Source organism: Tauraco erythrolophus, chromosome Z, assembly GCF_009769465.1.
Source record: "Tauraco erythrolophus isolate bTauEry1 chromosome Z, bTauEry1.pri, whole genome shotgun sequence".
NCBI classification, from domain to species: domain Eukaryota; kingdom Metazoa; phylum Chordata; class Aves; order Musophagiformes; family Musophagidae; genus Tauraco; species Tauraco erythrolophus.
In genome coordinates this window covers 79,598,632-79,617,849 of record NC_141496.1, presented here as the reverse complement: position 1 = coordinate 79,617,849, position 19,218 = coordinate 79,598,632, and the positions used below count along the sequence as shown (strand labels likewise).

Genomic DNA, 19,218 nt, shown 5'->3' with positions numbered 1-19,218 from the left:
TATGCATAAATCCTAAAGACTTGGGGAGTGGGTCAAGGAGAGGGGGAGGTCAAACTAAACTTGCTTCAGCCTCCAGTATCCTGTATTTTAGCCCAAGCTAGTACATATGTGTCCTTCATGGTGCAGCTCAGTCGATACTCTCACTGAAATGGAGTGAAGTGCCTCCAAACTGCATATCCCCACACATTCCCAGTCTGGGAATGAAAACCATGGAAGCTTAATCCTGCAACTTCTTTGCATCAGATTAAATTTAATGACAACATCTAAAAAACTGTTCTAAAATACGTCAAGTGTTTATGTTTTACCAAGTAGCTAAGTTTGGGAACAATATTCAATTAATTCTCTTCTGCCTTTCAACAGTACTTGGATGGTCAAGTTTTCCATGAGATAGCAGCACTGCTGTTGCTGTGTGAAGTCACAAGGCCTTTCCTTTTGGCATGGCATTAGCTCTTATCCTGTTCTTGCCAGAGACAGCATCAGGCAAAGATTGCCTGTAGACCCACTCACATGTTCTGCCTCCCACTCAGGACCTGAGGAAGTGCTGCCTTCTCCTCCCCGGTATCTCAATCAGGAATGAGTTCCTGACACTACAGGACACTCACTTGAGGCATTACCAATATTCTTTTTCAGCCACCACATTGTTTTCTCCTTATGTATGAATTTCTGTTTTATGACTCCCTTCTAATACGTATATATACGTTCATATAACTCATTTTATTTAGTTAGTTTTAACCTAGGGGTTTATGTGCTAAGCTATGCTTATCTTGTCAGCCTTGATGTATGCATGCACATCAAGCATGGAGGATTTTTAGCTATAGGCTAGCAAGTCTTTCTAACCAGATCTTCTCCACCACTTTTTCCCAAATGAAAGCATCATCTACATAAATGATGCTCCAAGATTAACATCAGTTACTCCAATACTTGTAAAATTACTAGTATTAAGACTCAAAAAAACCCAAACAAAAAACCAAACCCCACAGCGCCTTCGTAATGAGGTGGTAAAAGTAGTCACTCATTTACTTCACTTTGTTAATGGACCCTCCACAATCAAAGCGATTCAGTCAACACAGAAAAATATTTGGTACTAACAACACCTTCCAAAATAAGAACACCTTTCTGAGGGGGAACAATTCCATCATTTTACATACTCAGTTACCTTTGGTCCAGATGCAAACAAATGTGTTGTCTAGCCAATGACAAATTGCTCTTCAAAAGGTTACCTAGTCTGTATAGCTGTTTTTCCTAACCACCAAGAGCGACAATAACCATGCTAGTGGTCTGTGGTGTAGTCTGGTTCTCATCTCTACTGAGTACAGCAGTGCTGAAATCTCTATATTCCCTACAAGATATACTCAATCACTTGCATCACTTGATTACACCTTTGTAATTCAGCAACAGGTACTGTTTACCCAATCATATTACATCTTTCCAACGTGTTCTTCAGCTTCTAATTTTTCCTTTCTGTTAAAATAACCTCACTATAGTAAACCCTAGATTACTTCACTTTAACTTATCCATGGCTTTATTTTTAAAGGCAACATTTTATTCTGGCAAAATTAGCTTGTTCTAGTTACTTTCATCATCATTTTCTTCTTCAAAGAAGTCCATTGCTAGAAAGAAAAATTCATCTGAGCACTGTCATTCTCTTTGTATTTGTAAAACTGACGTCCTTAGCACTGAAAAACTTTAGTAGTAATATAATCTATTCCACAATCTTCTTCCATATTCCCAGGACTGTCCTGACTTCCAGTGATTATCACAGAGCACTCCAAGTGCAGATTTAGCTTGAATTTCAGATCTAAATGTTTTACTGCTTTGCATCTCTTGAATCCACAGCCTTCCAGCAGTACACATCCCACACAAAATTAATATCGCTGAGCTGACTCATGGGATGACTGGAAAATTCAAAGGCTTGACTCTGACTATTACAGCAGGCTGTCCTTGAGATTTTTGTGCCTGATCAGAAAGGAAATCATTACAGAGATGTGAGCTCAGTTAAATTCTCTCAAAGTAGGGTCAGGCTGCTTAAGCCAATCAAACCCCTTCCCTAATTTCTGAGTCCAAGTACAAACCATCTTCTCATAAATTTGTTACAGGAAGTGCTGCATTACTCAGATTCTGCTAATGATCTCAGATGCTCTGGTTTTTTTGACTAGTCAACTTAATTTTCAGTTCATTAAGCATGTCAGGACATAAGACTGAGAGAAAAAACATCTTTCAGATCATCTTTCTTTTCTACTGTATCCCCTTCTTACAGATGCAAAGAGAATTTCTATATACATCTCTGTCAAAATATTTCAAGCAAATCTTAACTTTGATGAAGGTTTTAGCTATTTTATCTTTCTGGGTTTTGGGGGGTTTTTGAGGGGTTTTTGTTTTGTTTTGGTTTGGGTTTTTTTCAATCCACTGACTTCCATTTCTGTCAGGGATTACTCTCAAGAAAGGTTAGTGGATAAGAGTGTCTTTATTCAGTTCACAGTGTAATATTGCATATGTGTCTGTGGTGGCCTGGCTTCCAAGTGCCTGGTATCTACCAAACCAAAACACTCAAGAATGCAAATCTCACTACCACAGAATCCAAGTCTTACACAACTGGAACCATAATATGCTTCTATCCAGTAACACATAAACCATGATAATTTGATCTTTTTTTTTTATTTCTTTAGGACTCTGGCATGTATATATGACTTCAGTCTGGGAATCAAAGTAGATACAAGGCTGCAACAAAGGTCCCTATCTCCATGAAATCCTCACTGAAGAGGTAATATTCTCACACCTAAATTCAATTCCTTTAAGCTGACTCTCAAAGCCACTAAGATTTTCTTAGTTTATTATGACTGCAGTGTACAGGATTTATAAAAATTTTAAGTGAGCTACTTCACCTGAAGGCCTTTAAGCTTCAGTTCAGTGAATAAAGAGATTGAGTTTGGTGGTTTAGTACTGCTGGTTTGATCAGTTAAACTGTTTTTTTTTTTTTGAGACTGTGCTTTGGTTAAAATATAAGAAACAAATCAGTTCAAAAACAATTATTAAAGACTGAATTCAAACCATTAAGTTTGAGTCAATAAAGACCCTACCATATATTTTCAGTTTTCCAAATGGGTTCTGCATCTGACAGAAAATAGAGATCTGCCTACAGATCATCCCCAAACAAGCCAGTCAAAAGTAAAATTAAAGATCAATAAATATTCTGATCAAATAAAACATTTGGTTCACAAATGTAAGTGCAATATTATAATGTTTTTCTTTAATATTATCCATTTACCATAAGTAGAAAGACTCATTTTTGCAAGAGACTTTATAAATCTTCATGTACCAGACGAATATGGAGGATTTATTCTACCCCATCTTTTAATTTTACTCACCAATCTGTGAATTATTCTTACAGCTGGCATTTCAAATGTATTAGTAAAATTTATCACTCAAAGCCTTATGCAAGGACTAAATTACACTAATGAATTGACTATGAATTTGAAGCCTAACATGAGGCCAAATATTTTTTGGCTTCATTTCTGTATCTCAGCAAACTGCTAAATTTTCTCCCTACTTATCCATTACTGCTAAATTGTCTTGCTATTATTGTAGAAAATTGCAGCAAACATTGGCTTGGCCTTAGGCTTATACTGAATGAAGCAGAAATCAGGATGCCTACCGTAAGACTGGCAAGGTGTGAAACCCATCCTCCACTAATTTTGCTGAACTGAAAGAGCAAGTGGAAGATAACATTCAACCCCTCTTTTTCAATATTATTAAACAGTTGGTGAATTATTCCTGTAGTTGACATTTCAAATGTATTAATAGATTTTTCTCACTTAAAGGCTTACATAGAGCTAAACCAGATTAATGAAGCAAGTACATATCCGCTGATACGTTAAAGGAAGCAAAGTAAATTCCAGCTTCAGATTTCATTTGTTTTTTGGGAGGTTTTTTGTGCATTTTTTTGTTTGAATTTTGGTGGGATTTTTTTTTTTTTTTTGTGGAAGGAAGGAATATAAATCTGTACGCAGCTTAATCTTGGTCTTACTCAAGCATGATTTCAATGTCTTACAGAAACATTATGATTAAAAGCCTGCATTTTTGCTGCTGAAAAGGAGGCAGGATGTTTTATCTAGAGATGGTAAAAATGCTTTAAGAACTGCTATTCAAGTTCTGTTTCTTGTAGCTAAATTTTTCTCATTAATTGATACAATGTAATTTTGTCCACCTGTAAACCATAGGCAAGTAATTTTTGCAGTGTTCTTCCAAAAAGCTGAGACTTTGCACACGTTACATTTTAAGCTTATCCATTCAGAAGGCAAAGAGGTAATTTAAGATAATGACAGATAAATATGTAGATAGACAGGTAGGTAGGTAGGTAGATAGATAGACCGATAGATAGGTATCTGAGATCCAAAGTTAAAGCTCTTGTCTTCCCTTCAAAATTCTAGAATGCTGGCAGCATATACCCTAAATCTGGGAAAATAATCTAACACACAAATATTTTAAATTTACAAACTTCATCATATAAGTAATTGTATTAATGGCCCTACAACTTTACGTCAGTGCTTACCTTCAGTCATTGTCTTGTTGTTTGTGGTTATCCCCACTAGAATCGCACCTATTTGTGACACAACTTCTGTCCTCCACGACTGTTGGCCACAAGACTAACCAGAATTTGGGCCCAGGCTTTGAAAACTTAGTATTAGACAGACACATACCAGAGAATATCTGCTTTTCCTGATAGAATAGTTTATAAAAGGATTAAAGGTAATCTCTAGCAGGGAATTCACTTTTGAAATTGAAGACTTTCCTACATCAAAAATCACTCATTAAAGAAGTCTAGGCAGCCATTTACCCTAGAAAGGCACAATTCTTACATTTACAAATTCTGAAAGACATCCCTCATGTTCTGTATCTCAAGTACTTGGGTCATCTCATTAATTGCCTTTCTATCCTTTCTCAGAGCATTTGAGGCCCATGACTTCTTTCTCTGTCTCTTGACAAATGGTCCTAACAGTCTTCAAAATCAGTGTGTGAGTTCGACACATCACAGTAGATGCCATCACCTGTTTTATGTCAAAACGTTTCATTTTACTTTGCATGTATGCAGAGAGGCCCTTAACAATATCGAGGTCTTGGCACCATACAAATACAGACAAAAGTGGATTCTGTCACAAAGAATGTTAGATTTATGTAGTTTACTTTTAAACTTTTATGTAGTTTACTTTTAAAAACATTTTTTCTGCTGTTTTATTATTTGTTATAAATCATTTGATATTATTACATTGACTTTGTACATTGAAGATCATAAGTACTGTCTCAGAGAGGCAGTCACACCATATTGAGGGGGCAATTCTCCGCCAACTAAATCCCCATAAAGTCAACAATCTGGACTCAGTTTTTTGTTTAGAATGAGGAATTTGAAATAATGTATTATTAAATCAGGCACAAATAATGAACAAATAGTTCTGTAGTCACACCTACCATTTATTGTCCCATCCCTTTCCAAAATGAGTACAAAATACTGCCTATTTGGGAATTGTTCACACCCATTTTGTACATTTTTTACTGTCATAAAATGACTGTGTGCACATGCCTGCTCTGCAGTTACTACCTCAAATAAAATGTTCTGAAATAATGCTCTTTAAAATAACTGATTATTCTGGTATTTCTAGATCAAGAACCAATCATTGTCAGGTATCTCTGGATGCCTGCAAATCACAGGCAACATACTCTAAATTGTAGGTCTAAACTAGTAAAAAGCAGGGGATTGCCATGACACAGTTAATTATGTTTTGAGGACACATGACATGGCTTTAAATAATTTGTCCTTCATCCGTTTATAAATACAGATTATAGTGGCTTTACATTCACAGTCAAGTAGGAAATAGACTATTCCAGTGCTGATGGCAAGTACTGCCAGGAAAAATTGTGATAGGAATAGAGCACTGCTGTATTGAAACAGAATGCGTTGCATTACATCAAAGTAGTTAATATATTTAAATCAGAAAAAAGATTACAAGTGGAAACTATCAATGATAAACTCTTCCATAGTGTTATCTCTTTGTCCTACCTTTGAAAACAAAATATTTAAATAGCACTCAGAGACGCAGTCATGGCATTCTAGCCATGATCCACAGGACCTGCTTGGATCTTCAGGAGTTCTTGGAGAAGGTAATGGATAAATATGAACTTAATGAAAAAAAAACCTTCTTTTTTAAAAATCATATCAAAAACAGCAGCAGAGAGATAAAGACTCATGGTACCAGCACACATCTGCTAAAGGGTCAGCTATTGGCTTCCTTCAGGCAGTTTCAGGACTGGGAAAGGAGGACTAGGGAAAACGTGGGCCTTCTCCAGTAGGAAACAGGAGACCTGGTTACCCAGGATATGGAGAAGGCTGAGGTACTCAATGATTTCTTTGCCTCAGTCTTCACTGACAACTGGAGAGACATGGATTTGATGGGTAGACTACTCGATGGATAAAGAATTGGTTGGATGGTCGCACTCAAAGAGTTGTGGTCAGCGGCTCTATGTCCAAGTGGAGGCCGGTGATGAGTGGTGTTCCTCTGGGGTCAGTACTGGGGCTGGTGCTGTTTAACATCTTTGTCAGCAACATGGAGAGTGGGATCAAGTGCACCCTCAGCAAGTTTGCTGACAATACCAAGCTGTGTGGTGTTGTGGACACGCTGGAGGGACGGGATGCCATCCAGAGGGACCTTGACAGGCTTGAGGGGTGGGCTTGTGCAAACCTCATGAAGTTCAACAAGGCCAAGTGCAAGGTCCTGCACGCGGGTCAGGGCAATCCCAAGCACAAGTACAGGCTGGGCAGAGAATGGATTGAGAGCAGCCCTGAGGAAAAGAACTTGGGAGTGCTGGTGGATGAGAAGCTCAACATGAGTCAAAAATGCACACTTGCAGTCCAGAAAGCCAACCATATTCTGGGCTGCATTCAAAGAAGTGTGTCCAGCAGTTCAAACGAGGGGATTCTGCCCCTCTACTCTGCTCTCATGAGACCCCACCTGGAATACTGTGTTCAGCTCTGGAGTCCCCAGCACAAGAAGGTTATGGAGCTGCGGGAGCGAGTCTAGAGGAGGGCCACAATGATGATCCGAGGGCTGGAGCACGTCTGCTATGAAGACAGGCTGAGAGAGTTGGGGCTGTTCAGCCTGGAGAAGAGAAGGCTCCAGGGTGATCTTATTGCAGCCTTCCAGTACCTGAACAGGGCCTACAAGAGAGCTGGAGAGGGACTTTTTCCAAGGGCATGTAGTGATAGGACAAGGAGCAATGGCTTTACACGGAAAGAGCGTAGATTTTAATTAGACCTAAGGACGAAATTCTTCACTGTGAGGGTGGTGAGGCACTAGAACAGGATGCCCCATCCCTAGAAGTGTGCAAGGCCAGGTTGGATGAGACTTTGAGCAACCTGACCTAGTGGAAGGTGTCCCTGCCCATGGCAGGGGAATTGGAACTAGATGATCTTTCCTTCCAACCCAAACCATTCTATGATTCTATGATTCTATGTGTGCTAAAGACACAGGAAATGAAGTTCCCTATCTCACTTGAAATGTAAGTATCCTATAGCCTAAACAAAAAAACAGTGCCAAGACTTGATTTGCAGATAGCTTCCTTTCATTCTCAATATCTTTTTTGATTGCACACAGAACAGGACATAAAACACATGTTATCAAAGCATAAAATAGTTTGGTTTTAAATGCGTGAACTATTGTATTTAAGTGCGTTATCTGTTTTCTTGTGCTCTGTACATCCTCTACCTCTTTAAGCTACTGAGGATAACAGAAAAAATCTTCAAAGGGTTATGATCTCAAATAATGTAGCAGGTACTCTATAATTTTTTAAATTATGGAATTGTTAACTTAATACATATGTTAATTCCTGACTAACATGTAAATAAATTTTGAAGAAAATCAACAATAAAGAATTCACTGATTTAAAAGAAGTTAAGTTTAACTTTTACATTAATTTTGGGGTAGGGAACGAGGAAATATTTTTTTCTTTTTCAGTGCACTGGACAGCAAAGTCAATATGTTGTTCTACTTTCAGTTGCTAAAGTCGTGTTCTTTGCTTTGCAGTTCTAGTTTTTCACTCATCTACATGTGACTAACGTTAATCAAACCGAGGATATTGTCCGAGTCATACTTTTCCCTCCTGTTCTGTGTTTCTTACTTCAAAAAAATGCAGGTAATAACAGTTACTTTCAAGCAGATAAGAATTAACTAAAGTGCTCTAAACTCCTAAAATGAAATCTGCAGTGCAAGATTAAAGCCTCTCCTTAGGCATGTCAGTAAAGTTTTTCTCTAAACAATGATGTGTATTTACGGATGCAAATCATTCCTCATGTTGTTGAACTCACAACTTGATAATTCAAGTGACATAAGTAAAGTTTTACTGCTTTTTATCCCATTAGATCAACCAACAGAGAGACAATAGAGCCAGAAGTGAAAAAGCTTGTTTGTTTTCAAGCATATGGGATGCCAGTGCTTTGTGAGGGACCAGGAAATTATTGACCTTGTTCTGATCACTTACAACTATGTAACCCACCAAAAGCCAAGAACCCTTCTTGCTTTCCAAGGCTGAGATGGTTCCACAAGCTAAAAGCAGGAGAAAAACAAAAAAAAGAAAAAAAAGTCCATTGTGTATTTGCTTGCTGCACATACGTGGTTCAGAAAGGATTTCAAAGCGAATGTGGTATCTCATGGAAAGATTTTATAATGCTATTTTTCAGACTGGAATTGCAGTTTAAGCTTTTCTGGACAGAACAAACAATTCAGAAATATCTTTTTCTGTTTTCCTTCATCAAACATTTCTGAGAGGAAACATATTTCTTCAAAATTTTTAATCTTTGTACAACCAGTATCAAGCCCAGACTGTTATTTCTCAAAGAAATCTAGATGGTTTTCCATTTCTTTCTTGTTTAAACAGTATGTGCTAAGGGTACAGTACGAAGGACATGGCTGTTAGAGCTGAACTACATCTGAAATGTTATTAAGACATGAGACTCTTTCCCTTTACAGGCTCAATAAGTGTTTCCACTGATGTGAAACAAGTTCTGTGTTATCTTTCCCAAAGGCCCTCCTATCACCTCTGCTGCCTGCTGCTGCCGGTGCCATCTACTAACAGTAAGTATTGGGGTTGAATCACTTATAAAAAGGTTTATCTGAGAGTCTGTAATGCCTACTATCACCTAGGTAAAGTAGCCTCACAACAGAAGCCCTTCTAATGAGACCTGAGCGTGCGCATGTGTATGTGTAAGAAGACGTTTCAGTCCTCAACAAACTGTTTACTGTTCAAACATTAAATAAATGTAGAACTGTTCTAATCAGCTGAACAAATATTTAATGTACACTTCAGTGTAAGAGCTGTGTTTAAAAATATTGCTTATGCAGCTAAGACACAGAGAATTTATGGAAACTAATGCTCTGAAAGGTAGAACAAACACTGTCTAAACAAAACTTCCACATAAAAACAGAAGTCATATCTTGTCAACCTCTACCTAATGTAATGTTCATTATTGACACTAACAGTCTTTAACATTGAAGTGTTAGCACGATTTGCTTTCTAAGGAAAATGCTTTGGTTTTCAAGAAGTCATAATTGCTGTGCAGAAATAGGATTAGTTTCTAATAAACCGACTGAGGACTGTAATGCACAGTAATGTTAATGTTATATTCACAGCAGGGCTTCTTCTGTAGAGTAAATGTTTGTTTACTCTCTGGGATCCAAACACTGAAGGTCATTCATTGCAGGAGTAGCTGGATTTCCGTCTACAGCTGTTAGAAAGGATTTGTAAAAAATCTGACAGGAAATTGCAACTTCTTTGAAAATACATATGCCTGAATAGTTTCTGTGTAAATACAGTTCAATGCTGGCAGAAAGCACTTCTTTTTTTTTTTTTTTAGACATAATCTCTTAATAACACATACATGCACTTCACCTCGGCTCCGTCTATTTTCATACAGTTTTTAGCTGTCTTGTCTTTTCTTGGAGTGAATGTGTGTCAGCAGGAAGTTTTTCAAATGATTATACAGTCACAGAGAGTTTTTTGTTCCCATTGACCTCACAGATCGGAACACTTTACAAGTTTAGCATCTCTATCCTCTACTCAAGTTCATTTTGTGAACAAAAAGCATTAGAACTTGTTGCAAACGCTTCTCTCATCAAATGCTTGCTTTATTGTACGGAGACACAAATGTAAAACTGGACAGAATACCTTTATATTACTTTTAAAGAGTACAGATTGGCACTCAAATATGACACTAGTTCTATAAACTTAATTTAAATGCCTAGAAGAGCTAGAAACAAACAGGCAGAAACATACCTATTTCAATTAGACATGAACTAAGCTCACTCTGTCCCTTGCATGAAGCAGTCAGCACAAATTATTTTGCTGTTAGAGCACAAGCGAGCATGTTGAGGTGACACAGATCTCTCTTTTCCAAAATAAGGCTACTTCAGGTGCTGGTCATTTCAAGTCAGGACCAGAAGGCTGTAATCATGAAAAGCAAGAGAAATCTGCAACTCAGTAGGACTTTAATAAAAGTCTAGATACAAGCATATAGACAGCTGTATAGTTTGGTGCTCCTCGTATCCTGAAGGATGTGGTGAAATCCACCTCAAGAAAACTAGCCCTTTCAAGAAGGACTAAATTTGTTTTGAGCTCTCAACTGTAGGTGACTGAATTCCTCACTTCAAACCAGTTTGTTGTTTATCTGTGATGGTTGTTGTAGGAGTCAGAACTACTAGCACTTCTGTCAGAGGCGGTATGCGTGATAAGAATTTCACACTTTTCCACAGATACATTTTAACTATACATTTAATTGCTTATAACTCCCTCAAAGATTGTGTACCATAAATTTTGAGTTCAATATTACATGACATTACTGTAGCAACATTTAACACACTTAATATAACAGCTTCCCTTTTGCAACACACACATATTTTCTCAGATGCAATAGCATTAATGATTCTGGATAAAATGTGAGTCTAGGTATGTCTATTCTTAAAGAAACAAAGAATTGGTTCCTTTCATATGCACTCGATCGAGATATATGACTCTATGATTCTATATCTGGAAAACAGAGATACAAAATCTTCATCAACAGGATTTTTGAGATTTTATCCCTCAGAGGCTATCTGGAGCTCCTCTGTGCTATAAACAGGCAGAAGGAAATATTTCTCCCACCAGCATATCCCTTCTCTCCCTTCCTTCTGCCTAGCTGATGCAGTGGTAGCAATAGCACTGTGCAACATGGCACAGAGCCATGGTGGGAGATGTTAAACTCCATTTCCTGGAACAGCAGCAGGCCAGGTGGAAGCATCTTGGGCACCAAATGTGGCTCTCCAGCTACCACTTGGATCACATGCTGAAAAAAACCCAAAGATTAGGAGCTAATACTTCTCTAGCTGCCAGTAAATTATAGCTAATTGCCTTCCTACCCTAGTTTCCTTTGCTGTGCTTGTTTCTGTCTGGATTCTTACCTAAACAGGAGGGGCTCCACGAGGAATAAACTGCGTAATGAAAGTTAGCAGAGTAGTTGTATTCCATTTACACACTTTTCTCTTTTTTTACAGAGCCTGCTCAAATGTCACGTGTCCCTAAGCCAAGAGGGTGTGTTTGCATGGCAATAAACAAAGACGGATATTTAACTTCATGGCATTTGTGAACAGTATTACAGGAACAAGAAAAGACAAAGGGCTACAAAAATCTAATAATTTGTTATTGTTTAGCTCTTGCTAGAAGAAGCAAATCAGACCCCATTCTACATTTCAGACCACTCTCCAGAGCCTTTTCTGATTTTGACTTTCTTCTCAGCCAAAAATCGGTAAGATTGACAGCAGCTCTGTTTGTTTTCAGATGCTGTTGGGCAGGCTTATACAAAACTACAGTATGCACACAGCTGTAGTTCAAGATGAGTTGATAACATGATGATGTTTGGGTCTTGGGGGAGTGGGTTTCTTAAAGTATTTTTATGATGAATTAGTCTAAATTTTTACAGTTTTTTTCATTACTGAAATATTTTAAACACTATATCAAAGACACTACTGATCAACACAAGTATTGCTCAAATTTAATAAAGTTTATAATTTTGTATTTACTCTCCTAGAAGAGAGCTGCTGAAAAGTTTAATTTCAGAGTTGGCCAAGAGGAAGTAGTAATCATGTATACTATTTCTACAACAAATTAGATTCGATTACGTCAATGGCAAACTCATTGTATTTAACCACTAACTAAAAAAAACAACCAACCAAACAAAAAACACTCAAACAAAAACATACCACAAGCTTTAATTTTTCCAGAAAGATGTTGAAAACAGCTAAACACAGCTTTTCAAAAGAAACAGTACTTGCACTTGAAGACTGGATTCAGAGTAAGCATAGACTACCCTGGTGATTTTTGTGTTACTGTATAATTGCAATTCTGTAAAACTGTTATAGATAAACCTGGAGGTATGTCTTTTGAATCAGATACATTCATAATTCTGTAATTTTACCTGCAGTGTAGCAGGATAGGCGCTGGCATTAAGAATTCCTGAATTGAGGCATAACGCTAGAAAAACAAACACATCTACTGATTCTCGCTCATCTGCTCCGATTAGAACAGATATAGACCTTCCAAGATTCTCAGCATTTCTGCATGTTGCTACATGGGCATGTTCTTCTGTATCTTGCTACACAGGCCTGTTGTAATTACTGCTACTTCTTCACAATCAAGGTGAAGATAGCTATGATGGTAGGCCCTATAGAAACACATAAAGAGATTTCATTCCTAAAGATCTGCATAATGGATAAATACCTGAGACAGACTGTTTCAGAGAAGTTTAGGGAGAGATGAAGACATATACTGAAGAGGTTAAACAGTTGGAAATTCCGGTCTGCATTAGATCACACTGCAGGTCCTTGTAGTTTCAAATAGACATTTCCTAATGTTTCATTTCTAAATTCATTATTATAAATAAATTGAAATAAATGGCCTAATTCTAAAAATTTCAAAGGACACATCAGATTTCCCTAAATTCAGTGAAGTTTTTTTAATAATGTCTATAGGACTAATATAAATCCCTAAGTAGTTTAATAATTAATTCTTCATCACTGAAAACAACGCCAAGTTTGCTATTCAAGTGAATAAAAACAGGAATAGAAACATTTTGTGTCTGTAGAGGGTCACACAAATTTTAAAGCAAATGCATTTGCCAACATGTTTTTTGAGGCAGATAACATGATTGCATAAAAACTGACATTGGGTGGCCCATGCAGTCTAGTCTATACGTATCTTACATGGTGTTCATAATCCTTAGATCATCACAGCTAGAGGACATAGGTATGAAATATTTGCAGGCAACATGAATGTCTTTTATTTGAACTAGATAAAGTTCAGGGAGAAAAAATGGGGTCACATGAGTCTTTATCTGTCTGAAGTTATCTATTAGCTGCTGGTGAGTTTCAGATTACCTGCATGCACCATTGATAAACATTTGTACATTCATGAATACTCACTTAGTTGTCATTGATTGGAAGTAAATTACTGCTTTTGGAAACATATGCAATCCTTGGAGTATTCTTTCATAGGCAAGACTAGAAATTCGTATCTGGGGCATATGTGTTCCAGAGAGTCTTTAGAAATAAATTACATTTTTTAAACTCTAGAATCTAATGCTTTTTTGAAGTTGAAAGTACATACATATGTCTACATTTTTAAAGTTTCCCTTGTAAAAATTCTATATTTCAAATAGAATTCTAAATATCTACTCATTTTCCTTTACAGACAGATGAGAAAGTTCTCCCAAGTACACAACCCAAAGGTTTAATAGAAACTCTCAAAGTAAAATATATCTGGTTTGCATGAAACAAGAAATAAAACTTACTGAGCAATTTTATTTCTGTGCAAATTTTACCTCCATTCTTTCCCTTAGTAATGACACTACAGAACGCAACAAAACCTCAGCTGTTCAGAAAACCAAAAGGCCTTTACAATATTAATATAATAAATAAGATAAATAAAATATGAGTTATATTTATGTACAGTGCAGATACAGTGTACAGTAAAAGTGACAGGCGTAGCGTAATGACTTTTTGAAGACACTTACAAAAAATTAGTTGTTCTTCCTCTCCTCCCCAAAAACACGGAGACCATACACTAGACTACTGTTTTACTGCTACGTTCACATTAAAATCTCTGGATTTATGCATATGTATGGATCTCCCTTTCTGATGGCTCTGTCTGTCTGTGCAAAAGCAGAATTTGGTGTATGATATGCAACTGTCATTAACTTCTTTGAACTCCTTGTAGCATCTTTTCATGAAGGGAGAGGCTGAAAAGTATCACAGGCAACTATCAATTTAGGTTTACTCTGGTAAATCCAAATCGAAAGTTTCAATATATGTTCTTCAAACATTAAAGAAAAAATAAGCATACCAATTTAATCATTTCCTCCTGTCTGTTCACTAAATTTTAGTCGGATGCAGCCAGCCAACAATGAAATTCTGATAAGGCGGGATCTCAGGTGGGATCTCCACTTCATTTTAGTTCGATAATATAACCTCGTCTCAGTTCCACCTTAGAAAATTGTTTCTGCTTCACAGATTTACCCTGTGGCGGAAGAATTCCTATTCAACAGGTACACACTGCCATCTAAAGGCCAGTGTTTGGACTTTTCTAGACCATTTAGGTTCCAGACCCTACACTGATGCTCTTCCTCGTGTCAAAACTCCAAATTTGAAAAAATTGAAAGCTGAAATTTTGGAAGAAAATACAAGGAAAGGGCTTAAGCTGAGATTCAGATGGAATGATGATACCAAGTCAGGCACTGTAGACCTACCAGTGACAGCTGTGCTTCTGAGTATTGAGAGACTTGGCATGACTAGCCAGCCCAGCAGCAGCATCTTTCTATGCCTAATGGACATTTTTAAACTGAACTTTTCTGGTCAGGTATCTCATTGCGACATTGTTGAAGTGTAAGAGCCAGTTCTTAGCCTAACTAAGGCTATCACCACCTCAGCAAAAACTAAATGGAGGCCAGAACTGCGTTTCACATATCAGAATAAAATATTACAACTTTAAACATCACTTGTGGATAATAGCGAGGTATTCTTCCATGGAAACAGATTGCTTTGCCTCTCTAAGCATATTATTTCCTTTAAAAATTGTTATTAAAGAAATAAAATAGTCTAGATTGGCTATATTGTTCCTGGGATCTCTGGTTTTAGCTGTCCATTTACACCTCTGTGAAAATTTTGTATCACATGTCTTCACACTCATCTTAACCAAAAAAACTAAGGAGAAAGCTCAGTAACCTGTCTCCTTTGAAGAAGTACAAAGATATCACACTTGGGGTTATCTTCTGGATGAACAGAAAGGTGTGGCTGCCTCCAAACGTTCTCTGTTCTTTCCCTAGGGAATAGGTGACTCAGTACATTCCCATCATCCTGAAGATCCTTTGGGATTTACTAAATCTGTATTCATTCCTCAGGGCAACAAGGCATGAGAAGACTGCCGACACATTCTTTACTACTATGTATTCTGAGTCAACAGAAGTAGATTACAAGGACCCTTACAAAGCAACATTTGACCAAGGTCTGCCAGGTGACTCTTCCCACTGGTATGACTCAGCAAGAATAATTGTCAGTGTTAAATATAAGATTTGTCTGGAGTTTGAATGTACAAACTTTCAATAACACCACATCCACCCGTTTGAGCTAGTTGACTCCATATAATGTGAATGCAAATAATAGAATCATACAATCATAGAATCATAGAATGGTTTGGGTTGGAAGCAACCTCAAAGATCATCTAGTTCCAACTCCCCTGCCATGGGAAAGGAAACCCTCCAGTACACCAGGTTGCCCAAAGCCTCATCCAACCTGGCCTTGACCACTTCCAGGGATGGGGCAGACACAACTCCTCTGGGCAACCCGTTCCAGTGCCTCACCATCCTCACAGTGAAAAATTTCTTCCTTATATGCAATCTAGATACTCCCTCTTTCAGTTTAAAGCCATTACCCCTTGTCCTATCACTACATGTCCTTGCAAAAAGTCCCTCTCCAGCTTTCCTGTAGGCCCCCTTTAAGTACTGGAAGGCTGCAATAAGATCACCCTGGAGGCTTCTCTTCTCCAGGCTGAACAACCCCAATTCTCTCAGCCTGTCTCCATAGCAGAGGTGCTCCAGCCCTCGGATCATCTTCGTGATTCTCCTCTGGACCCACTCCAGCAGCTCCATGTTCTTCTTGTGTTGGGAACTCCAGAGCTGAATGCAGTATTCCAGGTGGGGTCTCATGAGAGCAGAGAAGAGGGGCAGAATCACCGACACCATCACAGCGGCATCCGACATAGTGGACGTTCTTGTGGCAGACTCTGATTTCCAGCCGATGCAGGTCATGAGCATCGTGTGGGCCATCTGCACAAACCTGCCCTCCATCAGCGAGATGAGAGCCCTCAACAGCCTGAACAGGGCCCTGCTGGTGCTGCTGGACAGACACCCCAGCGAGGTGGTGGCCAGCCTGCTGCGGCGCTCCCCATTGTGCACTGGTGCCACCGCGGTCCTGTGGGAGACCATGCTCTCCCAGCCCCAGGCTGTGGAGAGGGTGCTGCGGGGGCTGCTTGACATGCTGATGGACCCGCTGATGCGCCAGACTTCCACCTTCACCCAGGATGATGCATGCATCCTCTCCCTGGCTTCAACCAGAATGATAACAAAGATCCTCGTGCAGCCCACCCACCCGCAGGTGGTGGAGGCGATTTTCCCCCGGCTTTTCCTGGCACTGCTTCTTCAAGTGCCTTTCGCCAGGGAGCTGATATTGCAGGAGGTGCATATCTTCTGGCAGGAGGACGAACAGGATCCGCTCACTCCCTTGAGGTCCCTGGTGTACTCCATGAGACTACTGCTCTGCAGCATGGGCTTTGAGGAGCAGGTGCTGGCCATCGAGGTGCAGGGTGGCTGGGATGCCCTGCTCCGCACTGAGACCCACCTCTTGGGAGTGTGCATCATGGCCAGGGAGATGACAAAGACCCCAAAACACCTGTGCTCCACCATCTTCTTCTGCCTGGCAGAGCTCCTCAGTGTGGAGGACCCCATCCAGGAGATGGTCACCATGGCCTTTCTGATCGAGATGCTGGGCTGCACCAACCTCAACGAAGAGCAGGACCATGCCCTGGAAATCTTCGCCACCTATCTGAAGAGCCAGCATCCGGAGATGCCCAGACTGGTGCTCAGGGGCATCCTCACGCTCACTGAGAGGCCAGACATAGCAAAGAAATCCCTCGTCCTGCTGCCTATCGTCATGGAGCAGCCAGAGGATGGCGACGGTGATGCCAGTGACATGGTCCTGCCCATGCTTGCCAACATGCTCTGGCTCCAGGAGGTGACGGAGTCCAGCCGCACTGCGCTGGCGCTGGCTGACAAGCTGCGGTGGCTCTTCGACAACGAGTCGGGCACTGTGTGGCTGCTCTCCATCCATCTCTTCCGATACATGATGGGGCTCGTGGTGAGTGTCAAAAGGAAGAAGATGAAGGAGGTGGTGTGGGACAGCCTGCTGCCGCTGCTCTTTCACCTGTACGATAAGGATGAGAGCATGGCCAAGGCCTCCCAGGAAGCCCTCTGCAGCGCTGGCCGGTTCCTGAAGTGGAGGCAGTTGGTGCAGCTGGTCGAGAATGCGCAGGCGTGGAAGATTGGTGAGTGCCTGCTGGCCAGGAAGAAGAGCAGGGCCAAGGACTACCTGCACCAGAGCCAGCACTACCTGCAGAACCCACAGGAGCTCCTGTGGCAGGAGGCTGTCAGGTTCCTCGGTCTCTTGGGATGGCAGGTGCTGCATTGTGAGATGAAGTACATAGAGAAGCCCTCCAAGGCACCAGCAAAGATCCCAGCCCCACAGTCACCTCCCTGGCGATTCAGACACTCCACATCCTCGAAGCAGGAGGAGGAGGAGGAGAGCCCAACTCGAGGCTTAACCTGCAATGGCTTCGCTCGCAGCTGCAGAAGGCACGGTGGAGGTGGCACCCAGCCCCCAGCGAGGCCTCTGCTCAGGCTGAGGTGAAGCAGCAGCCGCAGCCCCCTGGCACTCCCCGTGGGAGCGGGTGCTGGTGCCTGTGGGGGTAGCGGTGCTCACGCTGTCCCCGCACCCCATTGTTGGAGTGCTGGTGGTGGGAGGCTGCGGAGGAGGAGGTGGAGGAGACGCCGCAGGAGAAGCAGCTTTGCCTGGTCAGGCTGCATCTGGAGCAGCTCTGCCAGCACGAGGAGGAGTGGGAGTGGGCAGCAGCAGAGGAGGAGCGGGCAGCAACAGAGGAGGAGGCGATCCAGCCAGCAGATCTCACTGGCGACTGGCTGAAAGAGGACGTGTGCAGCCCCCAGATCCTAACAGCATCTGATGCTTCGGGGCCACCAGCTGCCTGTCACCTGCCTGGTCATCACACATCGTGGCTGGAAGAATGATCTTGTGGCTGGAAGAATGAAAGCTGCTTGTAAATTGCAATAAATGTCTCTGGTATCACAAAAAAAAACAAACAACTTCACAAGGTAAAATTATAATAGACCTTGCGTTGCTATGGGCCGTAGTTATGGACCACTATCCAGCAAGTTACACAGCAGTTCGAGGTTTGTTTGCAGAATAATCCCAAGACAGGAGCAAAAGCCCAGCCCGGCCTAATAGGGAAAGGGAATTATCCAGGACAACAGCGGCAAATTGATTTCTCACAACTCCCAAGAAAAGGGGGGTTTCGATACCTGTTGGTCTTGACGGATACCTTTCAGGGTGGCCAGAAGCATTCCCTTGCCGAACTAATAAAGCCAGGGAAGCAACCAAAGTACTACTGCAAGGAATCATACTGAGATTTGGGGTTCCCATGGTAATGATCAGATCAGGGGCCACACTTTATAGCAAAGACTGTTCAACAAGTTAGTAAACAAAAGTTTACTTGCAGCTTTACTGCAATAGATTGGCAACTTCATACCCCGTATAATCCACAATCTATTGGTCAAGTAGAAAAGATGAATCACCTGATAAAGCTGCAAATTGTAAAATTAAAAGCTCATCTCTTGGTTACCTGATATTGCATGGCTAAAGCTTTAGCATTTATTATGATGATTGTGTTAGGACTGCTAGTTTGCTGTATGTTACAATGCTTCATGTGGATGTGTAAACAGACCAGTAGAAGGCAAAACATTGAAAGTGGCAAGTGGCAAGTATTTTGCCAAAACTTAAAGGGAGTGGCGTTACATAGCAAAAGAGT

The 19,218-nt window shown here is 40.4% G+C and overlaps 1 pseudogene; it reads left to right on the top strand.

Moving 5' to 3' along the window:
• Positions 1 to 16,307: 16,307 nt before the first annotated feature.
• Positions 16,308 to 18,088, top strand: LOC104384047 (maestro heat-like repeat-containing protein family member 7; annotated as a pseudogene).
• Positions 18,089 to 19,218: the final 1,130 nt, after the last annotated feature.